The sequence below is a fragment of the Ceratotherium simum genome, chromosome 1 (assembly GCF_057802395.1).
Source record: "Ceratotherium simum simum isolate JZ-2026a chromosome 1, ASM5780239v1, whole genome shotgun sequence".
Classification (NCBI taxonomy): domain Eukaryota; kingdom Metazoa; phylum Chordata; class Mammalia; order Perissodactyla; family Rhinocerotidae; genus Ceratotherium; species Ceratotherium simum.
Window position 1 is genome coordinate 35800333 of NC_141900.1, and position 22815 is coordinate 35823147.

Consider the following 22815-nt stretch of genomic DNA (forward strand, 5'->3'; position numbering starts at 1 on the left):
TTTTTTGTTGTTGTTGTTGTTTTTTGACAGGTGTAAAATTCAGTGGAATTAGTTTCCCTGCTAGAAAACAGTTTTGCAGACTTATCGAATTTATCTTTTGTGTCCTACCCCTCCTCCCAACTTTGTTTTCCCTTTCTCTCATTGGAGTTGGGACCCTCGAACTTGTTTCCATGTGAATAACGTGATTAATTTCTCAATGGAAGCTTAGTGTTTGCTTAAGAATAAGAGTACTGATTTGACAAAGCCAAATATGTTGGCCATTCTTGACGTCTTTCTTTTTGGTGAGCAAGATTTGCCCTGAGCTAACATCCATGCCAGTCTTCCTCTATCTTTTAGTATGTGGGCCGCCAGCACAGCATGGCCGCTAACAGAGCTGTGTTGGTCTGCTTCTGGGAACTGGACCTGGGCCGCCAAAGCAGAGCACGCTGAACTTAACCACTAGGCCACTGGGGCTGGCCCTCTTGACGTCTTTTTAAATTGAGCTTTTACTCCATCTTTCAGAAGTCACTTAATTTGAAAACAGCAAACTCTTTCTTTCTTCCTACCCATTTGCTTTGGCATCATGCTGCATATATTTCCACATAGAGAAACAACTCCTTCCCCCATTTTCCTCTTCCCCCCATGCTGTCTGGGGATCAGGGCACAGATTTGGATTCTTAAAAAGCTTGACCCCATATGTTTCTGATAGACCTCTTCCCTCTCCCTTATTAAGAGAACAGAGTTACTGTATTCGGTGACATGTAGCTTGTAGAAAACTTAATGCTATTTCTGAAATAACTTCAGGAGACACAAGCCTTGTTTTACCTTAATAACATTAGTAAATAATGTTGAAAAATAATTTTCTACCCTATCCCTGTTTTTGTCTCTTTTTTAAGTCATTATAAAAAATAGGAAATTCCAAGCTAAGTAATTTAATAAAAAGATATAGAAGAAAATTCTCTGAAGGATCATTCTAAACACATAATTAGAAATTTTGACTATGTGCTAATTTAGGTAATCTTTGGCTTTTCTGGAATGTAGTCTTATACCTTTGTTCATGGTTTTTAAGTTAAGAAGATGAAGGAATTTTCCTGATGCAGAAAGATATTTAAGTAAGGAAATGCAGAGATGCTATAAGCCAAAGTAGTAGTATTAATTTTGAGATCTTAGATATTTTAAAAAAAAAGTCTTTTTTCAAAATTCGAATGAAAAATAAAAATGATGAATAAAAAGCAAAACAAATCTAGAGCACTGTTAATGACTTTACTATGTTGCTTGAGCATTATGAAATGTCATGGTAATGATCTAAGTAGTTGAGTTAATTTCAATAAGGATTGTGTCTGAAGTTTTTATATTCTTTCCTAAAGAAAAATCATTAGTACTCTACTGTATAAAAATTACTTGTACCTCTAATGTTAGTAATATGAAGATAACTACACAGGATTAAGCACTTATTTTATATAAAATATGGTATATCCATTGTGTCATTTACTCCTCACATACCCTATAAGAAGATCCTATTATTATCCTCTCAGACCAAGAATCCTGGTGCTTAGAGAGATTTGGCCACTTGTCCAAGTTCATGCAAATGGTTAGTGGCAAAGCTTGTTTTGGCTCATGTGTATCTGGTTTGAAGCCATTCTTTTCCTAACCATTACACTATATTGCTTCCACAGAATAAGGCCTTCTTTGGAAAGACTTGATCTTCATTGAATATTCCAGATGGTTCTCACATATGCTCTGACTTGTTTTAATTGTGAATCAAACAGAAGCAAACATACTATTTCATTATAAGGAAACAAACCAATCACTTTGAAGTGCCTTGCCACAAAAGATTTGCTCAGCTGATTTCCAAATGCAAGTTAATAACTCTATTAAATGCTTAACTTCAAGATTTATGTCAAAATCTTGGAGATAGTTGAAAAATTCTTCATTTATTATATTATGCCTGAATAAAAGAAAGACTGCCTTTTTAAGTACCTGCACTCTTTGAAAAGGATAGTTCTGGACAGTTAATACTTTTCACTCCAGCAGGTCTAAATGTATCTTGTCAACATTTCTCAAGCATTTTCAAGCCTGCTGGTCACATGTAGTATTTAATTTCCTCCAGCTGGAGATGAAAGCCATTGACCACTTACCTGCTTCAAGAGATGACAGGCTGCCTGTGCTTGCTTGCTTGCTTTACGGTGGCAAGGTCAGGCCAGACAACAACAGTTGTGTGCCATCTAGCAACACTTGAGAGCTGAGTTTGTCTGGTGGGTCCCCTGATGTGCTACATAATTTAAAGAGCCAGCTAAATATTGGGATCCCCATTCCATTATTCCTCACCACGCTCCCGTAGATGTCTGCGTCTCTGCCTCTATCTTTAAACACTATCTCTAGCTTCTTCCCCAAGAGCAGCTATGATTATCTTGCAGTAAAGCTACCTGGCATTTGTAGAGATCTCACTGATTTTCGATTGGTAAGCATTTTATGTATATGTGTTGATTTACGGGTGTCAAGTTTGGATTTTGCCATGAACCTCATTGTATTATTTTGCTAGGGCTGCCGAAACAAAATGCTACAGACTGGGTGGCTTAAACAACAGAAGTTTATTGTCTCGCAGTTCTGGAGGCTAGATCTAAGATCAAGGTGTTGGCAGAGTTGGTTCCTTCTGAGGGTTGGTTCTGTAAGGAGGGATCCATTCCATGCCTCTCTCCTGGCTTCTGTGGTGTGCTGGCAGTCGTTGGCACTCCTGGCTTGTAGACGCGTCGCCCTGATCTCTGCCTTCATGTTCACATGGTGTTCTCCCGGTGTGTCTGTCTCTATGTTTAAATTTCCCCTTTTTATAAGGACACTAGTCATATTGGATTAGGGCCCACCCTAATGACCTCATTTTAACTTGATTACTTCTGTAAAAACCCTATTGCCAAATAAGGTCACATTCTATGGTCTTAGGGGTTAGAATTTCAATGTATCTTTTTGAAGGACACAATTCAACCCATAATCCTTATTAATTTCGGGCCTCACTAATTTGGCATTGTGTTTATGACAATGTTTTTCTTTTCCTACTCATGGGTATGTAAGCCATTTTTTATTTCATTGTTCTTCTTTAAGTAATATAAGCAAAGGATATTCCCCCATATCAAGAGGTTTGTGTAATTGTTGATTTTGGTATAGTTGCTGTTAGCCATGGTTTAGAAACTTGAGAAGGAATAGAAAGGCTTTTTATTGTCTTGAATTCTCTTGAGTTTCTTAATCCCATAGGGACACACAGGTTGGGGAGAAGTTAACTGAGATTCCTAGACCACTGTGTAGCCTCCTTGGTAATGAGCTTGATTCTAAAGAGTATGATGGTTAACTGCAACCACATCAACGTACAACACTCACAAATAAGTTTTTTTATTTTTTTTTTTAAATGCTTGGAACTTCCCACATTTTCATATTTGAGTACGGAGTTTTTTTTAAACCAATGTTCTCTAGCTTCTTAGTACTTTCTTTGTGCTAGTGTGTGTGTTTGTGTTTGGAAAGGGAGGCATTTTACCATCACTCTGACTACTAATCTCTATCCTGTTTTGGTTTCCTGATTATGTTCTCTCTTCTAAATCCCTGTAGCATTTAATATAGGATTTTAAAAAACCATGCATTGTATAATACTTTGCATTTTAAAACGTGGTATTTTTAAATCTCTTTAATTCAGCACCTTGAAATCATCTTTTTACTTCTCAGTTTCCCAGGGACTTTTGTACATTGAGACTTATTAACATTTTTTGAGCTTAGTCAACTAATGATGAGTATTTATTATGTTGTTTTTATGCCCTTTCTATGCTTTAGGTGAAAAAGAGGTAACTCAGATGTAGATCCTGCCCTCAGGAAACTTAACAATCTTGAAGGGAGATGGTCCGTATACATACGTAACTATATAAGTTAGAATGTAATATGTTCTATATAAGCTAGAACACAGTAAGAAAGGCCTGGATAAAATGGTGTGGAATTTCAAAACGAAAGAAGAGAGGATGGTGTTGACTAAAGTATTTTAAATATGTTCTCTCCAGTGGTGACTGATTGAATTCACAGCCTCGTGTGCTTTTAAATCAAGCCTGCCTCATCACTGTGTGTATTAGGACTTCTTGGGACAGTTCCCTTTTGGAGCTTGGTCCTCCAAGCAAATATAGTAAAATTTTCACCCTTTGTTACTAGACTGTCCACTAAATTTGTTAAAGCCCGAGGGCCTTAAAGTAAAAGCAAATTGATTCATTTTGATTATTGTGCAAATTTTGACTAAGCAAATGTGTTATGTTTGAGTGTTAAAGTGGAACTGGCTTTGAGCAATATAATTTGGAAGGGTTGGTGGGTTGTTTATGGGTGAGCACCCATGAATGCCTGGCTGTGAGAGCTATGACCACCAGCCACCTGAACTTCCAAACTTAAGATGTGGTGGGACCCCTGTGCTCCTCGGTGCGCTGGGATCGGCTGGTGGAGCACACCCAAGTCCCTCCCCGATGCCCGAATTCCCGCAGGTTTCGGCACCCCAGTGGTGAGAAGCTATGAACCTTTGCTCTTGCCTGGGACAGAGTCCTCTTTTCCTTCCTACTTTATCTAGGGGGGATGTGAGGCTATAGCTGCTTGCTTTTGGTTTTCTCTTACTTCTAGCGTGATTTAGAGAAAGAAAAACCTTGCTCTTTGTTCTACCTCTGGAATGAGAGTGTTGGACTTACTCAGACTAAGTCGTTCCACAGATGTTCCTGATTTCTGGTCATTCTTTTCTGCTTCACTTCAGTTTCTGTTGAGGTGAAGGTGCCAAAGCCTTACTCCTGCGGGAGCTTGCTGAACAGAGAAGCCTGCCCACACTGGTCTGTGCCAGCCATAAATTGTTATCTCAGAGGTCAGTGAGAACAATGGAAGAGTTTGCTCACTTTGTGTAACGTGAGATTTATGTGATGGAAAGTGCCAATCTTCTTTTAGCATTTCATTCTGCCAATTTGTGCTGAATAATTGAACTTGAATTAAACGACCTCATAAATTGAGAGACTATGCCAAACCAAGACTGAAATATACTAAATACATTTCAAAGAGCTCTTCAAAGCCTCGGGAGAAATGGGGAGAAGAAATGCTGTTAATTAAAACAAGCAGCAGTGAGAAGAATGGCAGTGGCAGTTAACCAGCTTTTCAGAATCTGTGAGATTAAAGAGGTGGCTCTTATTGCTTGTCCTCGAGGTCATCTCCATTGAAACACTATCAAGAGGAGTTCGAAGAATCCTAAAAGTCAGAAATCCCCAGATGGGAAACACTGGACTCCTGGCTCACTGAAGTTTCAATCTTAAGTGTTGACACCTGGACTATCATGCTGACTTCCAGTGTCCTGAGAGGTTCCTTACCCACAAATGGGAACTCTGTACAAAACAGAGGCAAATCTGATTACATTTTATAAGCTCTGCTGCAGGATGCTCCCGAGGCTCAGTCTCTGTTTCTCATTAGGTCTGCTCTGATTTCTTTTAGACTTTGGGTCCATGGGCCAAAGCTTATTATCACAGCTCACTTCAAAGATCAAGCCTGTAACCACACTATTAGTCACAGGGTATGAAAATGGCATCATAGTATGATAATATAATCAGTGTTAGCTTTGTAATTTAATACACAAAGTATAGCATTACAACGTACAATGAGAGAAACTGGATTTTTTAAAAAAGCCAATGGAGTAAATGGAGGTTGCTCCATGTGGTTTTTGGATCTGGTGCTTCTTGAGAATAGATGAAAGTTGAAAAAGTAGACTTCTTATCCTTACCTAGTCCAAGGAGGATAATAGCCCACCCACTAACATCTGCTAATTTTATTTTTAAAAACTCTAAAGTCTATTGAAATTGCAGATTCAGCCTCGACTTCCTTTAGAGGAAGAATGCAAGGCATTTGAGTCTGGTTCATTGGTACAGCTGGTTTCATTTAGCTTGCAGCAGATAAACAAACAATGCCTAATCTTTTTGACAAAAGTGACAATGAGGATATTGTTTGGGAAAGAAGCATGATTTCAATTATTAGACTAAACTGTACAGGAATAACTTTCCTATTAGACAATGTTTAAATGTATGGGCCTCTGTTAGCCATTTTTATTATCAGGGTTCTTTGATCATTTGATTAGGAGACTCTCAAAACAATCAGTGATATTTGCTGTCTTCAGAATTATGGTCATATATCAGTTATGTCCAGCTGGTGAAAATGGAGGCATTCTTTGGGTAGTAGAGGAAGTTTTTGAAAGAGTTAGTGTGGAAAATTCCAGTTATCATAAAGTCAGGACTCCTAGAATCTCTCTCCTGTAGTTAAGTTTAAGTGGTTTTTGAGGTGGACTAGGGCAAGGATATGATGATAAGATTGGTTTCAGTTTAAAGTATATCCACATTCCTGAGTTGCTTCATTATTATTGTCATCCTTCTAGTTTAAACCAGGATATTAGGGAAGTAGCATTTTTCTAGTCTAAACCAGTGGTTTTTAACTGGGTCTCAGTTTTGCTCCCCAGGATACATTTGATGATATCTGGAGACATTTTTGGTTTTTGCAACTTGGGAAGCAGTAGTGGTCTTACTGGCATGCAGAGGCCAGGGATGCTGTGAAATATCCTACAGATGAACAAGATAGTCTCCCGTAACAAAGAATTATCTGGCCCAAAGTGTCAATGGTGCCAAGGGTGGGAAACCCTGGTCTAAACAAGGAATGCTTGGAGGCAGTACCTATTTAAACAAGCTCCTTCCTTTAGAGATATTTATTAAGCCCCTACTATGTTCTGTATGCTGGGGCAGGCAATGGCTGTGTAATGGTGAACTAAACTGAGTTCCTCTTTTTATGGAGCCTGTCATTTAGCGGGGAGGCAAAAATTCATCAAGTCAGCAGACACATCTGTAGTTTTAAATTACATAAAGGAAAAGAGAGCTATGAGAATGAATTAACATAGAGAGTAATGGGTTATGTATATTTGAGTGAGAGAGAGGGTGGACACTACGTATACTTTAGATGGATGGACAATGGAAACCTTGCCGAGGAGGGGACATTTATGCTTAGATCTAAGGAGGAGATGTGACCAACTAGGTAAAGAGTAGGGACAAGAGTGTTTCAGGCCAGACCCTGAGAAGAGCTTGGGGTGTTTTATGGAGTCAGAGAGCACATGTGACTGGGGACATGGGATGTGTTCAGGGGAGACTGGTATGAATTGAGTTTTGAGAAGTTGGCAAGGCCCTGAGGATCATCTTAGGAATGTTCTGCTTATATATTACTGCAATATGGACCAGCCCAAAACATAAAGACTTAAAACAACAACTGCCATTTATTTTGCCCATGAATCTGCAATTGGGAAAGGTCTGGGCAGGAAAAGTTTGTTTCTGCACCATGTGGTATCATTTTGTACGGCTTGGCGGGGACATAAGTGATCCATTGCCAACGTGGTTTACTCACATGGCTGGCAAGTTGGTGCTGGCTCTTCACATGGCTTGGGCTTGCTAATAGCAAGGTGACAGGGTTCTCAGAGTGAACCTCCTAAGACATAGGAAGTGAGACTTCTGGTTTTAGCTCCAACATGTAAAGAGTTTGGAAGTTGTTGCTCCCACTTTACAAAGAGAAAAAGCTAGGCAAACGGAAAATCAACAACTTTTCTTCAATTCATCAGAGAATGGAGGTCACAAGGCAAGGTCACCACTATACTAAACTCTGGAGAAGCAGACATGTCCAGGCAGACATAGCCAAAATCTCTTTACCTGGAGCACAAGCTACTGGAGCCATAAGCTGGTAGGGACACTTCAATGGTAATTTTGATGAATTACTAGAGCCTGAGTGTGGACTAGTATGAGAGTGAAAACTCCTGGGGACCACAGTCTTAGGGAGGCCCCTGCACTCTCTTGAGCTTTGCCTTTAGGAATCCCACAAGGTTCTCACAGTGATGATCATGGAAAGATCCCTTTGTGGCTCTGGCAGGTGGAAGGGAAGAGTAATCCTTGTGAAATAAACCAGAGCATTCTTTATCACAAAAGCTTTCTCTGCAGGGAAAAGTCTTTGCTAGAGGCTTATCCCAGCTGGTGGAAAGGACTTTCTCCTACTCAGGCTCTTTCCAGCCTTTCTGTCTCACCTGAGTGGGGAAAACCATAGTCAACAATGGTCAGGGCCTCTCAGAAATAGATTGGGAACACTGCAGTCAGGGAAGGAAGTAGAAGGTTGAAAGAAAAAAAGCTATATCACTAGAGAAACACTAGTGAGAGTCACATCCCAAGATGCAGGCCCATTAAAAGAACTCAGATTTACTCAGAAGATTTTAGAACACTAGAAGAATTTGAAGCTTCTGGTACCTATAGCTACAGCAAACAGTAAACTACACAACTCAGACAGATTAATGCAAATCCTTACATTTGGCTTTCAACAGAAAATTACAAAGCATTCCAAAAGGTAAGAAAAAAATACTGCCTGAAAATACAAAGCAGTCATCACAGCCAGACTCAGATATGACACAGATGTTGGAATTACTAGAGACGGAATTTAAAATAACTATGATTAATATGTTAAGGGTTCTAATAGAAAGAGTAGACAACATGCAAGAAAAGATGAGTAATGTAAACAGAGAAATGAAAACTCTATGAAAGAATCAAAAGAAAATGCTAGAAATTAAAAATACTATAACAGAAATGAAAGATGCCTTTGATGTGCTCATTAGTCGACTCAACACAGCTGAGGAAAGAATGAGCTTGGATACAGGTGAGTAAAAATTTCCCAAATTGAAATGCAAAGGAGGAAAAAAAACCAAACAAAACAGAACATCTGAGAACTGGGGGACAATATCAAAAAGTGTAACGTATGCATAATTGGAATACCAGCAGAAGGAAGAGAGAACGGAGCAGAAGTATTGGAAGTAATAATGAGAGAAAACTTTCCAAAATTCATGACAGACACCAAACCACAGGTCCACAAAGCTCAGAGCACACCAAGTAGGCTAAATATATATATTTAAACAAAACCCGAAAAACACAAATAAAAAACCCCACACCTAGGCATATTCATATTCAAACTGCAGAAAAAACAGAGACAGAGAAACTCTCCAATGAAAGCTAGGGAACAAATACTTTACCCATGGAGGAACAAGGATAAGAATTACATCAGACTTCTTATCAGAAACCATGCAAGCAAGAAGAGAGTGGAGTGAAATACTTACAGAGAATACTTAAAAAAATCACCAACCTAGAATTCTCTATCCAGTAAATATCCTTCAGAAATGAAGGAGAAATAAAAACTTTCTCAGACAAATGAAAACCGAGGGAATTCATTGCCGGTAGACTTGTCCTAGAAGAAATGTTTAAAGAAGTTCTTCAGGCAAAAGGAAAATGATATAGGTTAGAAATTTGGATCTATATAAAGAAAAGAAGAGTGTCAGAGAATTAATAAATGAAAGATATTTATGTAAGATAAAATCTTTTATTTTTCTTCTTAGTTGATCTAAAAGCAAACTGCTAATTTAAGGCAATAATAACTATTGGGTCAATTATAGTGTATAGATAAGTGGAATGAGTGACAGCAGTATCACAAGGGATGGGTGGTTGGAATTGAGAATACTCTGTTATAAGGTATCTATATGCTACACATGAAGTGATATAGTATTACTTGAAAGTGGACTTAGATTAGTTAGAAATCCACTACAAAAATTTCAAAAAGTATGATTGATACACTAAGAGGATATAAAATGGAATCGTATAAAATGCTCAAAGTCAGAGGAGATAGAAAAAGAAGGGAGAAAAAAAGGACAAATACAACTAATAGAAGACAGTTCCAAACAGGGTAGATATGAATATACCTATATCAAAATCACTTAGAATGTAATTGGTCTAAATATACCAATTAAAAGACAGAGATTGTCAGAGTAGATAAAAAACAAGACCAATGATATGTTGTTTACAAGAAACCCCCCTTAAAGATAAAGACTCAGGTTAAAAGTAACGGGGTAGAGAAAAATATACCATGCTAATACTAATTAAAAGGAAGCTGGAGTAGCTATACTAATTTCAGACTAAGCAGACACTTTTGATGGTTCAGAAGACCATCGGGGTAAACAAGGGCATTACACAAAGATAGAGTTGTGAATTACCCAGGAAGGCATAACAATTCTTAATATGTATGCACCTAACAACAGGGTATCAAAATACATAAGGAAAAAATTGATACAACTGAAAGGAGAAATGGACAAATCCACTATTGTAGTTGGAGACTTCAGCACCCCTCGGTCAGAACTGATAGATCAATCCAGCAGAAAGATCAGTAAGAACAGATGACCTGGACAGTGCTAACAACATACAGTGAGCGGAAGCTGCCAATATTTTAAGGCCTGTGCCCAGAAGTGGCAGTGTCACTTTCTCCTGCTTTATCGATCAAATGTTCAAAGAGACCAGATTCAAGGGTAGGGTACATAGAGTGTACCTCTCAATGAAGAATGTCAGAGAATTTGGGGGCCCTGTTTTAAAACCTCACAACACAGTTTGGATTTCACCTTAGTCTAGAATTAAATCTTGCTCTCACCTTTGCACAGAATTCTTTCACTTATCTCATCTGACCACTTGTATCCATCGATGCCTGTTTAGATTAACTTCACTAAGTGTTAGATAACTTTCTTGAGAAGGACAGGGATCCGGTTTGGTATAAGGTGCTTTGTGTGGAGGGGGACCTTACGTCCTGGTTTGTCTGGAACAACCCTGGTCTATGCTTGTTGTCTTTGTGTAATTATTAATAGTACTTCATTTTACTAATTCAGTGTTTTTACAGTTCAGTGTCCCCATTTGGATGATAAAATATATGATCACCTTATTTATATATATTTATATATATTTATATTTTTTTGGTAAGGAAGATTAGCCCTAAGCTAACATCTTTTGCCAATCCTCCTCTTTTTCCTGAGGAAGATTGGCCCTGAGCTAACAGCTATACCTATCTCCCTCTATTTTAAATGTGGGACGCCTGCCACAGCATGGCTTGATATGCGGTGTGTAGGTCTATACCCGGGATCCGAACCTGCGAAAGCCAGGCTGCCGAAGTGGAGTGTGCGAACCTAACCGCTACACCATGGGGGCGGCCCCCTATATAGTGTTTTATTCCTCTAGAAACTTGATAAAACATTTTACCAAAAAAAAAAAATTTGATTAAAGTATTTTATTGTGGAATCCAACCGAGTATTTAGAAGCATTAATTTCAGTGAACCTTTGGGAGCTTTTTTGAATTGTTTGTGATTGGCATTGAATCTCTAATGCAGATTTGTCAATTAATTTAAAAAGTTTAATGGCCAGTTAATAAGATTTAGGTACAGTGCATGCTCTTGGATAGCAAGGTACGGAAGCTAGACTTGATGATTTTTGTGAAACAGCAACTGATCAGTCTAAAATTCAGATGACCTACCCAGATTCCTTACTACTCATAGTATGAATGATAGGCTCAGAGTAATTCAAGATAGTGGAAATGCTGGAAATTTGAAACAGGAATTAATGAGTAACATGGGGCTTGGGTGAAATCAGGTGCTATTAGAACTCAAAGCTAATAGTTGTAGCATCATTGAGTTTTAGTCAAATACTTATAGTCTGTTTAGCACTGATGCATACAAAGAGAGTGTACTATGCCATTAGGAGCAATTGTAATAATGGAGAGATGGCACGTACCTGAAAAATCTAGGACTACAAATTTCGTAGAGTAATCAAGTACAAGATTGGATTTAGACACTGCTGATTTGTGGTGATTTTTGAGGAATACAGGATCTGGTAGGCCAGGATCAACAAGGAAGGCTTTGATCTGATTCTTGATCTGATCAAAGGGCTTCATCTGATTCTTTCCCTACGTATGCTTGGATTGCCCAGGAAGTTCAACTTCAGGCTCTTGTATGTAGCCTCATCATAATGAACTAGAGTGATATCTACCTTTGTCAGTAGAAACTGAAAAAGGAAAAGATAATACAAGCTTAGTGGCTTTTATGCAGAAAAATATCTGAGCTCAAAAAAATCTCCAACAGAAAGAAGATTATTTTAAAGATCTCAAGCATGAGACATTTTTCATGCTTCATGGTTGATTCTCAAGCAAATATGTGATATGCTCCTTTCTAGGGTTCAAGGAAACAGATACATATTTCCCTGTATAAACACATTCTTTGAAAATTTAAAAGATAATTCTGTCTCTAGTTCAAAATGGTTGCTGTGTTTTTAACTGTCTGTTGTTTTCAGGAATTTAAATCAATGATCTTATAGATCCACCAGCATTGTCTGAGCTGAGGGAGAATTGTGAACACTGGGAATTTTGGTTAATAGTTGAAAGCCCTGTTGCAACTCAACAGAGAATAGGATAGAAGTCATTCCTAATTGGCCTGATGGGTGAGACAAGAGAGTGAATTCTGAAGCAACTTAGCAGCCAGCACAGGTACTGACAGACAAAAAAGCCTCTGAGGAAGCAGAAAGGGAACCAAAGGCTTTTGTTGTGTGTCTGATCAAACCTCTTAGGAGAAAGAAGAGGGAAATGGAGAGATGGAGAAACCAAATAAATGTTACAAACGAGGCCTATTGGGGATCCCAAAGGAAGCCGAATTCCCAATGAGAAGGCAATGGATTCAGTTAAACAGAGTGACACTTTCTTTTTTACCTCGTGTTCCTGGGAAAGTTTCAAAATTAAGCTCTGGAGAGTTGAGGGCACCTGGGACTGTGCCCAAAGTAAAGCATGGAGGATTATTAAATTAAAATAGAAGAAATCCCATCTCTGACTGAAATAAAAGAGATGAAAAATAGAATGCCAAATTGGAGTAGGACAAGGAAGCACCAAGTAATATGAGAAGGATTGCCTAGAGAGATAGCAAGAAAATCAGCCGAGTAAGAAGGAAGGAAGGGAGTTACAGAAGAGTGTGAATGATGATGTCAAATATTCAGCAAGGTCAAATCAGTGAGTCCTGAAAAGTCCCATTAAATTTGCAGTTAGAAAGGCTTTTCCTAAGTATGTGTAGGGAACTGGTGGGGATGGAGACCTAACTACTTTGGACTGAAGAGGGAAAGGGAGAAAAATGAAGGCTGAAATGCAAGCTATTCTTTTGAGGAGTGAGGCAGGGAAGGAAAGGAGAAGAAGAAAGGACAGAAGAATTTTTTGTTGTTTTAGTTTTAAACTAAATGGGAAAGAATTGAGTATGTATATGGATTATAACAAAAGAGTCAGTAAAAAGGGAAAGTGAAAATGATTAAGGAAATACTTGAAGTATATTTTTCATGAAGAAATTTGGGGAGCTCTATTTTCTCTGTCACTTGAAATTTATTCCATATGTCACTGAAAATTGGTCTCCTCGTTTCTTGTTCTAGTAATATATACATATGAAATAGCTGGGGGTTTTTTTGGTGAGGAAGATTAGCCCTGAGCTAACATCCGTTGCCAATCTTCCTCTTTTTGCTGAGGAAGATTGGCTCTGGGCTAACATCCATGCTCATCTTCTTCTACTTTACCTGGGACGCTGCCACAGCATGGCTTGACAAGCAGTGTGTCGGTGCGCGCCCGGGATACGAACCTGCAACTCTGGGCCGCCGAAGCGGAGCATGCAAATTTAACTGCTACGCCACCAGGCCAGCCCCTGAAATAGCAGTTTTTATTGCCAGTGTCATCTCATTTAGGACTTAGACCTATAAGAACATTATCCTTCTTAAATATCTCTTCTCTTTTTATTAGTATTCTTTAAAAATTCAAATACATCGTTGAACTCTCTGTAGCACATTGATTTCTCTTCTTGGCCCCTTTTTCTTCATTGATACTGTTGTGATTTTTTAAGAACAGTTTCTTCTTTATGTATTTTTTTTAAGATTTTTTAATTACATTACCACTTTCTTTTTGTGTGTGTGTGTGAGGAAGATTGTCCCTGAGCTAACATCCACGCCAATCTTCCTCTACTTTTGTATATGGGACGCCACCATAGCATGGCTTAATGAGTAGTTTGTAGGTCCATGCCCAGGATCCAAACCCACGAACCCTGGGCTGTCAGAGCGGAGCAGGTGAACTTAACTACTATGCCACCGGGCTGGCCCCAAGAACAATATCTATTTTTGTGAATCTTCTGTCTCACTTGGTGCTACCTTTCTCTTTGTAATTTAGGGTCATAAAATAAAGCTGATATTTATTGAACACTGGGTTAAGCTTCATTTTCTCACCTATGAAAACAGGGCTAATAGAATTGATTTCATACAGCCTTGAAGAATATATATGAATGAAAACATTTGGAGTGTTTAGAACATTTTCTCACATATAGTACATGTTAAATGAATGTCAGCCATTAACATTTTTCTTTGTTTCTTGTAGCAATCCTAGAAAAGCTTTAAAATAAGACTATTTCTCCCATTTTACAGATATAGAAACTCAGGCCTATAGAGTTTGAGTAACTTGCCTACAATCACACAGCTGAGTGGCAGAGCCAGGATTCAGACTCACTCGGTCCAACTCCAGAGCTGAGTTCTTGACTTTTATCTCCTTTTATTTTTTTTTGAAAAACATTGAAATCTGCTTTCTTAAAATCTATGCTTACCCTACCCTTTTGTTAATAATTAACTCTGGGGTACATAGCCAGTTTCTCCCATGATTCTTGTATCTTCCCTCTGTAAGCATTGTAATTTCTCTTTAGTCGTTTATCATTTGTATTCTCCACTGGTCTAGGCAACTCCACAGTGACATCATAGCTATTTTTCACCCTTATTTCACCGAAGTGATTTGTGGCTTTCCATATTGTAGGTGCCTGCATGAAATAGAACACTCACTGCTCCCCTTTCCCTTTCAATTGGACAAATTTATTTTGGACAAGGTTTTCCATTCCATTGCTGCCTTCTTATTGTGGACCTCAGCCCAAGATTTGATGGCACCCATTTCTCTTACTACCTTTTTATTCTACTCATATGGAAAACATAACTTCTGTTCTGCCAGCACCTTTACAACCCTTTTATCCTTCTCATAAATAATGGAGGAACTTATATTATAGTAAGAACTGTACCTTAGAAAAATAAAATTCTTTCAAATAGGTTTTTGAGTACATCAGAGACTCAGCACCCTCGAGCCCCCACCTGGAGTATAATCCCAACACTAACTGTGAATGTAGTTAAGCATTCAGAATGTTAGGAGGAGAAAATGATTCTACCTGTTGTGTCCTTTGAAAGTCTTGCCAAATTTTCATGTTCTTTGTTCTTATTTTTAGTCACTTCTTTATGTATTTGTATCTAAGTAGGTACATTTATATTGTTTGTATTTATTTATTCACACAAACCTTCATATGACTTGATTAAATTATATATCATTTTTGTGATGATTGATGTGACCTGAGCTAATTTACCACTGACTCATCTGTTAAAAAAAGGGCTTCTTTAATTAATAAGACCTGGAAAGAACGACTGTATTTAGGGTTATTTTGTCTAATAAATATGGTTATGTGGATGATGCTTTATCACAAATGCAATTGTTGAAGCTGACGTGGCCAGATCTCTATGTAGAGATAATATTATTAGCCGCTTAATGATCAACTTGTGTAGTTATATTTCCCTTTCTACTCTTCAAAAACTTTCCCTTGTATTATATGTATTCATATAATATGTGAATATACGTATATTCATATATGTAATATGTGAATATACGTATATTCATATATGTATGTATATATGAAAAAGAAAATGCAGAGAGGCAGCAGAGATTGTCTTTGAAAGTTGGGGAAAGCAGAGTTGACAGGTTGAACGTCTGGTGTAAGTTTATACCCCTGAGTAGTAACGTTGCTGCACTGAAAACTTCTCATCTGTCGCTCTTACTGTGCTTCAGAGTTGGAGCCATTCCATCGATCTGAAATGAGTAAATCACCCTGTTTTTTCAAATATCCTATGTAATTTAGTCATACTTTCTCCTTAGTCACTCAAAATGAGTGAGTTTTTATAGCATAGTGATTGGATGCTTATCTGACACATGATTAATTATGTTCTCTCACTTTCTGAAATTCATAATCTGAGTCCAGTTGACTAATTAGTGGTCTGGATTTTTAAGATCATGGTAAAATGAAGAAAATAAGAGATATATTTTCTTTAAATATTTGTGTTTTTAAAAACAAAGAAACAAGGAGGGTAGTGCTATGCATTATAACCAAAGTTGTTTAGATACCATGGACACAGGACATTAGTTTTATAGTGTCCATTTTTTATAGTAATTTTTAAATAGCTGCATTCCATTTTTTTCAGCGAGTATAAATAAATCTTAGAAAAGAGGAAAATGATAGACAATTCCTAAGTGACTAAACATCTTATCTGCAGATATTTGACATAGAAAGATTTAGATATATGTATCCAATTTATCTAATTTACAGATATATTACTCATTTATTTTTTTTTTTGCTCATTATAAAGTAACATATTACACTAGCTAAAGTCTCATTTATTTCCTGGGCTAAGATTTGTATATAAGGTGCTGTTGTGGAAGAATTCCTCGGTTGAAATGACTACTGTTGATTTTCCGTCTGCTTCGGTTGGAGAAGAATTGTGCCAGTTGTATTCATTCCTCATTTTAGGTGAAAACTGAGCAAATATCTAATTGCTTTTGTGTATATGTTGCCCCTGAAGTCAGGGACTTTACTCCTCTAACACTCATTCTGAACTTAAATGAAAATCATATCAGAAAGCTTTCTGTTAATGACTGAGAAGAATAACACACACAAGGGAGAGACATTTAGCAAAGCAGACTTTTGTGATTTCTTAGTTATAGAAATTGTTCTATCAAGGAAAGCTGATGTCTTCTGTCCTATCTGTTGCTGTTTACTGGTTCAGTCTGTGTTGGAGATAGTTGACTTCATTCATCCATGCATGCAGTATTTATTGAAGCCAGACACCACGAAAGCCATTTAGTACAGGGAAAAGCCATACAACATGGTTTCCCCCGAAAGCAGCTAAATAATGTCGTTTCTCTGAATGGAAATTAGATTTCTTATTAGAAGCTAGATTTGGTGACTGAGGCTTAACATTACTGAATAGCTTTTTGTTTATGATCTTGTCACTTTTCCTTACTTTGTAGCACCAAATCCAGCAAAACAGATTACTCTGTAGAAAAGGGATGCTGGTGTCCTGTTTGATGGTGATAAACACACACATTATTGCTTCGAAAGCCCTGAAAGTAGCATGGGTGGATTTAATAAATTGTTTATTTGGCTTTCTTTGTTGTTACAATAAAGATTTGCCGCCAAATATTTTATAGTATATATACATAACTACAGTATTTAAAACCTGGGAATTTATTAACTTTTAGTGTGTTTTAATTCATATTTATAAATATATTAATTTTATAGTCTGTTTTAATCTATATTTATCATGATGTATATTTGTTAGACTTATAAGCTCAGTTAATTTTTCTTTATTGGTTAGGAATAGAAATGTATATATAACTTCTTCAGATAAACATTGTTGATATGTTAGCTTTTACTTCATTCAAATCTCTACCCTAAAAAAAGCGTAGCAGGTAATAAAAACATTGATGTCCAGCAAGGTCAAATTATTAATTACTTTACTGGATCAATTTTATTGTGGACCCGGCGCCCAAATCCCTCTTGAGTTTGCCTTTCTTTCTATGTCCCACTGCTTCCCTAGTTTCTACTCTCCATACTTTAAACATGCCTCCCTCCTCCCCTTCTGTGTCTTTGTTTATGGTAGATCCCTCTGTGGAAGTGGCCTCTCTCTCCTTTTCACATGTTCACATCCTATCCCATCTCTAAGCCCCGACTTAAGTCCCGTCATTCTATGAAACTTTCCTGGCTTCTGATAAGACACTCTCCTTGACTAAACTTTAGTTATGTTCTTCTATGCCACCTTCTTGACTAGGCCTTGACTTTGCCACAGCTTCCTCCCACACATATACCCTGTCCTTGCCAGGCGTACAGAGCCCAATTTTAGCATGAATCCTGCTAAGTCAGTTTAGAGAAGATCTCCCCACCCTTGATATCTGAACTGCTCTGGCCTGCCCTCAGCAAGAATACTGTTAGGTCAGTTTAGCAAGAATTCTTCCTCCCCTTAAAATTTCCTCTTAGTAATTTTTCATCCACCAATGGCCCCCTAAGCTGCTCCTTGGCTGTAAATCCCCAGTTGTTTACGTTGTATTCAGGGTTGCGCCCCATCTCTCTCTCCCCTGTTGCGATAGTCCTGAATAAAGCCTTACTGTTTTAACAAATATCAGAATAATTGTTTCTTCTTTTTCATGATTCAGTTACTGCTTTGCTTGGTATCTCCTTTACTTCCTATATCTCCTTTACTTTATCTCCTTTACTACATATATATGTATGTAATAATTACATACATACATAAATAATTACATACATATATATGTAACTTATTCTCATATGTGTATAAATTGCCCTTATATGTATATAACTTATTCTTTAGCACCTGTCACCATGCTATTAATAGATGCTCAACTAATAAACATTAACTGTGTAATGACTGGGGAAGGGAAAATGTTTAGGAATGCTTTAATCAGGCTCTTTAAGTGTTATGAGAAGAGGCTTTGACAGATGGCTCTTGGGAATGGAGATTTGTAGTCAGGACATAGGAAGTTCTTTCTTCAACCACACATTTGATTACTATGGGTCTCAGTTCTTCCAAATCTAAGATCATGTTTCTGGGTTCATAGAGTAAAATCTGCTAACATATCTATCCTGGAGGTGATTTGATTGGTTGTTTTCTGTCACTGGATATGGAGCACTCCCATTAGACTGAATTCCAGCCAGGCCAACTCGAAGGAACTGTGCCCCATAGGTCCCGCCCCCATGTGGCTGTCAGGCCCATATACACCTTTCTCAGTCAAGCAGGTTGCTTTCACTAGTAAATCAAAATGCAAGAGTCATGGAATTTTATGAAAGAAGTACTGAAGCCATTTTCCTCAAAAGCAAACTGTGAGCTTGTTTGAACTTGAGGCTTCCTGGGTTCTTATTTCAGCCCATCCAGTAAATGGATATATTATTAAACCACAACAAAAAAGGAGATGGCCAAATATATAAGTAGGATGCCATTTAAAAAAATCTACACATTGAAAAGAAATCTAGACGATGCACACACATGTTGAAGAATTTCTCTCTGTGTAGTGGGATTATTGTTGACATAAAATTTTTCTGTATTTTCCAACTATTCTGCCATAAACATGTGTTACTTTTTTAATTAGGATAAGACTTACTAATGCCATTCTAAAATATATTTATTTATTTATTTTGAGGCTTGTAAAAAATTATTAGAAAACACAAAGAATTATGACATTGCTTTGACAATAAATAATTTGATGACGTGTTGGAAAAAAAAAATAGACTTGTGTAAGCAGAGTGCCCCTGTTGAATGAAGTAGTATGAGGGTGTGGGGCACCCCCCTTTCTTCTGTAGACACACTTTAATTATTGCTCCCCCACAGAGAATTTATGAGTATGGGCTCTGAAGTCTGACCTAGGTCCAAATTGTGGACCTGCCACTTTCAGTTGTGTGATTTAGACCTGTGCCTCAGTTTATTTATAAGTGGAGATTATAATAGTATCTATCACACAGATGTGTTGTAAGGATTAAATGAGACAGTGTAAATAAAGTCCTTGGCCCAGGGCCTGCCGCACTGTAGGGACTTTAACAATAAGGATGTTCAACACGAGTGCTGCTTTTAAAAAATCAAGATAGCTGTCTTTAAAATCAAGACAGCTATCTTGATTTTAAACTTATTGGCTGTGTATAAAACCAAATCAGGCTAACTAATTTGTACTCTGGCTCTGTTGCTAGGTTGTGGAAGTAATACTAGCATAGATCTTATCATATCAATTATATATAATTTTTATAAAGATCTTTCTTTATCTAATCAGCTCTTTAGTAATATATGAATCAGTATATACTCTGATCTTCAACATGTGGAGGTAGATCATTTTCAACCTTTATATTTATATTTAATTGAATCGTTTTTTACTTTGACACCCTGCTTGCCTATAAAGCAGTCCATTTTAGTGTCACTTTTATTTTTAGGAGAACAGTCTTTTAGGTTTAGGTAATTCACGATGCCACAGCGTTGTTCTCTAATCCCTTTTGTCATTTAAACTAGAATTTAAATTTAAAAATTTAAACTAGATAAATTTGGCTTTGCTTGATATTGTTTTTTAATTTCATTTTAAAGATATTTAACAATAACATTTTCTATAATTATGAAAGTAATACATTTTAGTTGGAGAAAATAAAAATCACTCATAATCCCCTTGACTTTAAATAAGTCTTCTAGTCCTTTAACCAAGCTACTGTGTATTTATAATAATTTTCTTTGCTGGTTCTCCATGGGCCTTTGCAGCCAAACCATAAAAAGAATATACTAGCTTGCTATCCTGGTAGTAACATAAACTCTAGAGGTGGTGTGTGTGTGTGTGCATGTGTGTCTTCATTAGAATGAGTTGAGAGTAGTCTGAACTCTGAATACCCCTGCCTTAATGGCTCTCCAGGGCTGCTTAAATTGTTTTATCCTGCTGTTCCAAACTTAGCTTAATTTCATATGGCTATGTTTGAGTGGAAAATGCAAGATCTCCGTGGTTAACACTTCTTGGCAATGAGTATTTGGGGACTTCTCAAAGCCTCGTGGTGAACCAGTGATGTGCTTTTTGGTGCATCTCATCTATCTCCTTTGGAGATGCCTTTCCTGAGAGTGGAAGCTTGACTTCTCTCTTATGACACTGAACATGTATGCCTCTACTAGAGAAAGGGGGACATTTATGACTCTACTGGAGAAATGGGACTATGATACTTTAAACATATCTTTGAACCAGGAAGCTTGAAATGCTTTAAGGTTGAGCATCAGACTTTATCCTCTTTTCTTTAATGCCAGCTCATGTAATGATGCACTCTGATGCTGTAGTTAGAGATTTTAAAAAGAAAATTATGAATGAGTGGATTTGATTTTTATTTTTAGATATAGTATGAGATTAGTATGTAAGAATTAGCCAGAAAACAATAAGTAATCCAAGATAGAGAAAAAATGATAATATCATCAAGAAGTATATCCATTTTTTTTCTGCTTTTTTGAAGCATTTTCTATGGGAAAAAGCTACCAAAGATAAAAATCGATTTAAATTGGCAACTTGACCTAAGAAGGAGAAAATTTGATTTCTCTAGAAATGTAAAATGCAGCCTTTTCAAAGACCTCAGTAATGTGTTTCTCCAGACAAGTGCGCTTGAAGTGGGACTGGGGAAACACAAAAAAACCCGACTTCTACTTCTTCATTCTCTTTACCTTTACTCCATCCCTTCATTTTTAGTTTTCAGTGCATATGAGTCCATATGGGTGTTGTATGTTTAGGGATATAAATTGTATGTTACCAATAAAAACTTATATAGAACTAATTAGCACAGTGAGTTTCAAATCTCACTATGTATGAGAAAAGAATCTCTAAAACTCCTTATCATAAACTACATTTTACTTATTTTTTAATGAAACCCCCCCATCTCATCAAATAAACACCGCCCTTCCCTAGTAATTTCAGGAGTATGTGTAACCAGTTACTTTTCCATCTGTGGGAGTCCTGGGCATCTTTTCTCTGCTTTGTGCTTTCTCTTGGTATGTTAACAAATCTTCCATTTCTTGTCTTTGATAACTTTGCCTTACCTTTTTTTTGAAACCTACCTTTGTTTGTCATGCATTTTAGTTGCTTGATACTGTCATTTCTTTTTGGGCTGGTAATCTCCCTAAGGGCTGTATGCATATGACTTTTTGCTCTACTCACAATGGTTCCTTGCATCTGGAGGTATTATGGAAGAATGCCGAGAAGCGTACAGTCCATTGCCCTAAACTCCCGAAGGTTAATGTATCAAAATGGATGATAAAAGTCTCTCAAAACCAAACAAACATCAGACTAGATAACCACAATACAGTTCAGCTCAATGAGGGAAGGAGATGAAGCATTGGAAATTCAGGAAAAGCTCAGGTTTGAAGTTTATACACAAAAGCTGCTACTGGGAAGGAACACGATAGAGAACAAATGCAATCACTCACCTTCTGTTTTGCTTACGTCATTGCTACCAAGGAGAGTTAGCGTCAGGCACCAAAGTGCAGAACAAATAGACGAGTGAATGAAATGATCAAATGTCTTAGGAAGTCTGATAGTACTGTGGTTCTTTAAGGAGTTCTGATTTAAGGCCCGAGATGACTGTTTCACAGAATTTTAAAGAAATTGGGAGTTGAGATTTTCCCATCACTGTCAGTCGTCTTTGAGGAACTATGAAAAATTAGAGAGGCATTAGCAGCCTGAGATGTCCAGATATTCACAGAAGAAGATGGATTCTGTGAACCAGAGCCAGGGGAAACGGTGTGACCTTCTCCCTGCATCTCCTTCTCATTCCCCCTCCTCCAATGGAAAATTTTAGGACAGATTATCTTTCAGATGATTTCTGAGTAGTTAGAAAGTAAAGTAGTGATCTAGGAGTTCATAAAAAATTATGTTTTACCTAAATAACCTTAATTCCTTTTTCTGATCAGATTGTTAAGCTAGTGGACTAGCAGAACACTGTAGATACTGTACCTCTGCTTGTTTTTCCAATATGGGTAAATGTTCCCGATTATGTTCTGATAGGTAAGAGAATGATAGGCAGTTGAGTGATATGCTGTTGCTGGTGGTGGAGTTAAAATGGGCTGATTAACTGTACCTAAGAGTGGTAGGGTTTCTAGTACCTCTTTTACATGGTAAGGAGTTCACTCATTCCTTCACCACTGAGCCCTAGCTGTGTGCCAGATGCTGATTTTCCACCACAGTCCAATGGTACAGGTAGAAGGTCAGTGCAGTGGTCTGGGACAGAAGGGCCGTGGAGAGGAAGGATGGGACTGGAGAGTTTGAAAA

At 37.5% G+C, this 22815-nt stretch overlaps 1 protein-coding gene across 4 annotated transcripts in view; it reads left to right on the plus strand.

Annotated features, from left to right (window-relative positions):
* The window catches only part of CDK14 (cyclin dependent kinase 14), a 550404-nt gene that overhangs the window by 140106 nt on the left and 387483 nt on the right, over positions 1 to 22815 (plus strand). The window lies entirely within an intron of this gene.